Consider the following 7,947-nt stretch of genomic DNA (forward strand, 5'->3'; position numbering starts at 1 on the left):
GTATGGATTCTGTAGTAGCAAAGAGAGGGAAATGGGATGTGGAGTTTAAGTAGGTAAAAATGTTAATACAGTGAAAAGATGCAGAACTTTTATGGTAGTGCTTATACTTCTGTTGAAAAGCAGGTGCTATACTGACTGGTGAAATTATGTCTTAAGTCTTCAAGCACATGATTCTTAAGATCTTTGCTGCAATTTCTAGCTTCTCTTCCTCCAGCCTGTAACAGTATGAAAACTGATAGGTTGCTTGCTTTTCCTTTTGTTTCACTGCTGCTCTTGAAAGTCCTGTGACAATGCTGAACTGGCCAGAATTAGATCCCTCTTCCTAACAAAACTGTGTGAAAATGGAGAGGTCTCAGAATCAGGCTTTAAGAAGGRTTGGCCAGAAGAGCTGTGAAAACTGCTTGGGATTGTTGCTCTGTGTTTCTTGTTTTTAAGAACCAGCAGGTCTTTGACTTGACAGAGGAGAGGAGAAAGTCCGGGAGCCAGCCATGTCGCTTCAGAAAACTGGATGCAAGGTGCAGTGACTGGAGGGGTTGCGCTCTTTGCTGCTGGTCTTTCTTGCTAGCAGTTATGGAAATGCACAGGCTGAGGCTTAGTGCACAGTTGTGCCTGGACATTGCTGATTTTCATTTAATTTAGCCAGAGGACTGTGTTAAGTATCTGGTAAAATCTGGTTAAAAGGTGTGTTTGGGTGTGGAAGCATTAAGTGTGCATGGCAGTTGGGAGGCATGAACTGGGGAAACTGCTTGATGGGATCATGTAGGTGTTTATGTAAAAATCTGAGGGCTTGGGAGAGTGTAGTGAACCTGGTGTTAGTAATGGAGACCATCAGTAGAGGCTGGCACTCTGCAGTGGAGAGATGTGAAGAAATAGGAAAGGGCAAAGCTGTGCATGTTCTTGATGACAGCAAGAAATTTTGACTAGGTAGGGAGTGACAGAGAGATTTGAAGAAACAGATGGTTTTAGTGTGTCAGATGAGGAAGATGATACTGGCAATCTCTGCAAAGTATAGTTGCTACAGAGGCATCAAAAGTGGGGCAAAGTATTTGAGGATACGGCATGTTGGGGTGCCTTGATCTCAGCTGAGTTGGGGAAATCTGTCTTGATTTCAGCTGAAATCCTGAGCCCGGGTTACTGGTAGAGGAGGAGAATAATGGAGTAGATGAGTTCAGACATGCTAATAAAAGTGGAAAATGAATCTGTTCAACTTTCCTTGAGAGAAAGTATGAATTATTTTGATCTTTCTAAATCTTTGACAAGTATTTTCATGACTTGCATTTTATTTCTGTGTCTTATTTGAGATTTCMTTTGGAAAACTATTGTTTACTTATCAGGTATATGAGGTACATCAAACTTGTTCTGACCTCACAAATTGATGATCTTTATGGAGTTTACAAACCTTAACCTGCAGTATATAAGGACCTCGAAGGTTTTAGTCTGTCCTCTCACCAGGCTTCTCTTATATCTGTATAAAAATACTTGCACTTTCTTCCAACCTGTTGCCTTTCAACAAGTTCTGGGTGGCCCATGTTTAAAAGGCATAGTTTGGAAAATGATTGAAAYTTGACATAAGTCAAAGAGTTGTTATAAAAGATTAAGCTTGAATGGTCATTAACTGCCAAATATGACTTTGAATGCTGGTCCTGTAACTTGTCTTTGGTGTAAGTGTTACTTGCCATATTAAAAAGTATGCACTTTTTTATAGTTACTTCCTTTCCAACAAAGCTGAACAGTGTTTATTTGAAATCAGTTCTCCATATCAGCTTGTAATTTAAAACCTGAAATTCTGTAGCTTAGTGCCATAAGCTGATAAATACCTTTTAACCTATGTGAATTTAGCTTTGGGAAGACCATACACCAGCATCTATATGATCTGAAGAGAATTTAATACTCCTCCGTTGCCATATGGCAAGGCATCCCTTAACCAAGTGTAAATGGTTCTTATCTGCTGTGTTCTGCATAGCTCGGGTGGTCATTAATGATGAATATAATTGATATTAGTTAAGCACTGCCCTCATAGAGGGCAGTTACACGCGAGGCGACATGGATTGCTTTGTCAAGGGAGGAAACATAAACCTCATCCCTTAAGTGAGAGGGTGAAGCTAGAGGCATACATAGGACTTTTTGGTATGGTTGAGGTTGGCAATTTATTAAAGCAGATAGCATATCATTTGCTAAATAAACTTCAGTGAAGCCTAGGACTAAAGCTTCGGGCTACAGCTTGTTGCCCACCCAGAAAAGGCATGTCTTGTCTCTACCTGCAGCTCCCGCTTTCTCCCTTGCTGTGGCCCTGTGCTGAATAGATTAATAGTGATGAGCTAACGTAAGAATTAAACAAGGAAATGTTTTTCTGTCGGTTTAGCGAGATGAATCTGTGCATTTAAGTTGCAGAGCTAGCACAAGTTAAGGTCTGCAATTAGATTGCTGGAAGTGTGGCAGGCAGGTCTGCCCCTGTAAGCAGCGGTGAGCTGTCAGACTGGCTCRGCTCTGTCCTTTACCTTCCCTATAAAACTTCTTTGCTCACTCAGACTGTCCTGATGTTAGAAATGCCAGACCTTTCTCAGAGGCATACAGTGAAAAGACAACAGGATACAAGTTTCAGAAAAGGAGATGCCAGCTAGATAGGAAAAAAAAATACAGTAAGTGTGGTTAGGGAAGTGGTGCAAGCTACCTGGGGAGGCAGTGGAATCTCCCATCTTTGGAGAAACTCAAAACTTGACTGAACTAAGGCCTTGAGCAACCTGATCTAACTTAGAAGGGAATTCTGCTCTGCTTTGGGCAGGGTGCTGGACTAAGTGATGTCCAGAGGTCACTTTCATCTTAAACTATTTTTACACCAAGTGGTTCTGGGTAGCATTTAATAATCCATGTTCAAGAACGTTTGAGCGAAGACTGCAGAAGACTTCCCATTCTATACAAATTTGTAAATGTTCTGGTCTCGCTCTGGTCTCTTTTGGGGGTGATGGTGGAGGGGATGAAACTAGCCCTCTACACATTAGTATCTTCTTGACGTATTACTTAGTTTGTGGCCTTCTGATGGACGTTTCAGATAAAGTTGGATAGTCTGACAGTCGTCAAACTGACTTCTATTTCAAATGGTGAAATTAGCTTACAAAGTAAGAGCATAAGGAACACATTAATATCTCAAAAAATTCAAGGACAGATTGCTTGTGTCATCTACCCTGAAATTTACATATGTGAATTTTTTTATTTCTTGGGATACAAGACCAAAACAAAGCTCTGTGATAAGGAAGTTCAGCTTCTCATTGCGATCTGCCTTCCTTATGGATCAAATTTTCAGACTATGAAAACTTGTATAACAGAGTGAAAGATTGACTGGCTCCAATTTTGTTATGGTAGATTACTTGCTGGAAGTGATCCAGACAAAATGATCTCTCTGTGCTGAGAAGACTTGTTTAAGTCCTCCAAGTCATTGGCAGGTATAACCAACTGGATCTGTGCATATGTAATGGTTGAGTTAGACCAAGCATCTGCTTAGCTGAGAGATGTGTTTCCAATGATAACTTCTAGTAGCTGATTTAGAGAAAGAGTCTAAAAATGAGGATGATACAGTAGTCTTTTCACTGGTATACAATTTACTTTCAATTTAGCAATTTCAAGAGCTGGAGGTAGCATTGTATTTAATGATTGTTGATGAAATTTGCTTCCATTAATGTGCCTAGCTGTTTTTGGAAACCATTTATAAGTTTATTTCCGTAATTTTTATATTATACATGTCTTGTAGGAATGAGTTTCACAGGTGTTTTTGAAAAAATACGTTTGTTGTTTGATAGAAGCCTATTGATCTTTTCGTTCGTTCATTCTTGAATTATGAGAAATACTAAATGATTGTTGGAGATTTTTTTGCACTGCACCCTCTGTCATTTTTATAGCCGTCATATTTCACTCTCCAGTCATCAGTTATCTATGCTGAAGGGTCCTAATCTAGTGGAGCCTTTTTGATTTATGATACTATTTTTGAGACAGATTGACCAGAACAACATTCTTTTGTGATGTGGGTTTACACAGTGATATAAATGTATTTTTTGTATTCTGTATTCCTTTTCTAATTTTTCTTAACATTGTGCTCTTCTCTTACTTTAGAGCAGCAGGGTGATGCTTTTAGAGGACTATGCCCACCAGTCTGGATCCTTTTCTGGAGTAGTACTGATTAACTTAGAGTCGATCATTCAGTTCTTCGTCCTTTTGCCTGAGAACTGGTAAGGCTGGTACATTTTTTAGGCACACGGTTCAGATGCCAGCTTGGGATAAGTGCATTCAATGCCTGACACCCTACTGAAACTTTTAGCTGGTAGCTGGGAACAGCTGTGTGTGGAGCACACCCGAAGCGCACAGTACTGAGGGCGAGAAGCTGAGAACAGGAACGTGAGGTTTGATGCAGATTGTGAAAGCTTTAAAAATCACATGCAGCATCTGGTGAACTGCAGTTCTGGTGAAATGGAATTCTTCACATTTCTTAAAGTTTATTTTTCCCAATTGTTTCACAGCGGGGGCATTAATCTTTTTGAATCAGAATGATATTTCACACTGATTTGGCATGTCAGTGTTGCATTACCATATTTCTATATTTTGTGATGAACTGTTTGTGAAAATACTGTGCGTCCCCCCTGGAACTGCCGGTTGGGGAGCTCCATTAGTCAGTTGCTCCATCTGGATAATCCTTCTTCAGGCACTACCTACTGCTGTCTCCTCTTTAGCCATTTCTTAAGAGTCTTATAGTTGCTTTGCTAATCTGTGTTCGTTAGTTAATTAACAGCTTTCCGTAAGGAGAGGTGGAGGAGGTGCTCTTGATTACTGAGTTGAGCTGATGCTGTCACAAACAGCTAAGCAAGATACTCCTTTCCATAAATTTCTGACCATGTTTTGATGCTAAAAAGTCCGTCTAGGTTAGGTATACCTAAGAATGTTTTTTTGCAGTTTTACGTCCTCGCTTGATGTAGGGCTAGAGTTCTGGATTTTGTTAATCATACCTTTTCCTTTTTACCCATGGAAAGTATATTCCTCATATCTGTCTGCTTTGCTATTTCTCRAGTTTCCTTGGCCTGCTTGGAACAAAAGCCAGCGGAACTGCTGCTAGAGGGAAGGTGGGAAGTGCTGGACCAATTTGATGTGTACTGGAGTGGATGTTTGAATGGTGTAAAACAACAGAAGTGCTGGGAGGTGCGGTGTGGAAGGAAGGGTCAGGTCTGAGCAGCAGGAGACATCAGAGAGAGTCTTTAGTTCTTTTTTCCATCCCCTTAAAGTCTGCTTAAAACATCCTGTTGAGTACAGAGTAGTTATGGGAATAGGGAGTTAAAGAAGCAGGGAGGAGGGCAATATATTTTAAACGCCCCTTCTTCTTCCACCCCTCTCCCTCTCCCAAAWAAAAAAAAAAAAAAAAAAGAAAAAGAAAGGAAAAATTGAGTGACTCAAAACTTGCTTCTGAGACCTAATGATGAGTGGCAGTTGTACAGTGCCACCTTTGGCAGTAAGAAGATAGAGTAAGAAGATCTCAGCTTTATAATTCGTGTTTCTCAGAGGTCATTCTATATTCTTCTGAATAGCACAACATAGCTGCAGGGAAAGGTTTAGTAAGTACAGAACAGTGTTTAGACTTAATTTGAACTCTTTTTCCTCTTTTTTTTTTTTTAAGTAACAATGTCAGGTTATGCAGTCTGCTCTCTGCTGCCCCTGACTTGCACTGGCACAGCAATCTGTAAGGCTGCATGGTGACCCAGGTTGGCAAGGTGATGCAGGAGGAAAAAAGTTTCTTCTTAATTGAGATTATTTTCACTGTGTTGCATTATAAACAATTTTACTACCATGACTGAGATGGCATAAGCAGATGCCTATGCTGCCGAAGGAAACTTTGGTCAAATTATGCTGTTAAACCACTTAGCAGATACCCATTTTCTTTGTCTTCAGATCAAGATTTTTTTTTCTTTTTTTTGTGGAAAATATTTGAGAAAGTTATTTGGGTCAATATAGGAGCAAGTGAATGGAATAGATCAGATAAGTTGATTTAGTGGTCCCTACCAACCTCAATTTCTAGAATTATGAAACTGTATAGGAAGAAAGGCTAAAGATGTCTCATGGTTTGTGTGGAAATTATGAAATTGTTTGTGTGGAAATTATGAAATTCAGTATTTATCTCCATGCAAACCAGCTGCATTATGTATGTCTATGCAAAGTACTACGGGCACAGCTGTAATAGTTTTGCAAATAGGCCTTGCCTTAGAGTGTCTTGAATTTTTAATGTGACTTTTTTGTGGCTCTGAAGTCAATGAAGTGTACAAAGGTTTTTCATGGTGGAGTTTTTCTATTTATGATAGTGATCTCTGGGACATCCTGAATACAGAATTTCAGAGGGTTGGCTGGGATGTTAAGGACTTTTACAATCCCAGATTTGTAAGTGTGATACAGACTTAGGCTGTGTTTTCACTCTAGCCTAAACCCGAACTGGCTGATGGGAGGACCTTCCAGATGCCAAAGCTAGCATGAGGTAATGCGTGACCAGGAGTGGAGAGGAAATAGGTTAATTGGAATGAAGTGGGACGAAGGTCTCCATCACTATCTCCTGTCATGGACCCCCAGTCTTGGAGCCCAGGAAGGGTGATTCCTGCTTGCTGCTGTCACCTTGGGCTAGGATGCTGTTGTAACAGAGGAAAAGGATATGCCAGCTTCCTTTGGGAAAGTGTTTTGAAATCTGCCAACGGAAAGAGCTACGYGAAAGTTGCTTGATGCTTGTCTTCTCATACGTTTCACAGAAGTATTCTGTTTTTCTGGTAGAGATAGGTTGTAACGCCTGGACTGTTGCTGTTTCTACCACGTGGCAGCACCAGATAGGTCATGCTGCCATGCACCACCTGGCTGGTGGCAGGGGAGGGCTCCTGTGCTGTTGACTCCCCTCCCTGCCAGGGGGTACTTGCTCACTAGGGCCCTCTCCAGACCAGGGTCCAATGTTAGCTTCTCTGCCTTGGGCAGGCAGCCAAGGCAGAGTCCTCTTCTCTTTTTGCTGATTTTGGCAGTGGGCCTACTTTGGGGGTTTTGGAGGAACTTTCTCAGACTTGATCTGTCACAACTTGTGCTTATATTGGTGATCTGTGATCTAGGCATCACATGGGTTGTCCAATCAGTTCCTTACTCATCTTGCTGTGACTCCATGTGGTCGTCGCCAGTCCCTGCAGAGCTGACTGTGCTGGGAGTGCCAGCTGGGCACCTTGCAGCTCCGTAAGTTTGCTCTGGTGTTATACCAGTCACCTAAAAGGTATATTTTACATTTTTGTCACTGGCAGACCTCATGAGGACTCCTCCACAGTGTGTTTGTGTGTGACACACACATTCACAATATATATGTATGTACATATATGTATATATTACACACACATATTTGTACATATATACGTGTGTGTGTGTGTATATGCATATATATATAGAGAGAGAGAGAAAGAGAGAGAGAGTAACTGGAGATCCCAAAATAGGAGCCTGATCCATAGGATCTGTATTTCTGTTGCAACAGGACAAGGGCCCTGTGTCTGCACAAGGAATGTGGCTGTAGGACATTTGCTCTGATATTAGGTGTCTTACCTAATGTTGTTAAAGCAGTGGCTGAAAAGTATTGCTTTAAAACTCTCACTGATCTTCTTAAGCAGAAACAGGGCTTTGGCTATTCTCTGCGCTCATCATGCTCTTTTTTTTTAATTTAAGGCCGTTCAGCCATTCAAATGTAACTCAACTTTATCACTTCTTGAGTCACTGACTTTTATTATTTATTTTGCCAAAAATATTGGCTTTGGGTTGCCACTATTTGAGTTTTCTATCAACTATGCTATACGTTTTTTTTTTTTTTTTTTTTTTCTGTAAGGTCCCAGATAGCAAAATAGTCTTGCATCATTCTCGACGCAAGGCACTTCTCAATTTACAAAATAAGTATACTCTTCCATTTCT

The sequence above is a fragment of the Rhea americana genome, unplaced genomic scaffold (assembly GCF_003343005.1).
Source record: "Rhea americana isolate MKP2758 unplaced genomic scaffold, rheAme1 scaffold_71, whole genome shotgun sequence".
Lineage (NCBI taxonomy): Eukaryota > Metazoa > Chordata > Aves > Rheiformes > Rheidae > Rhea > Rhea americana.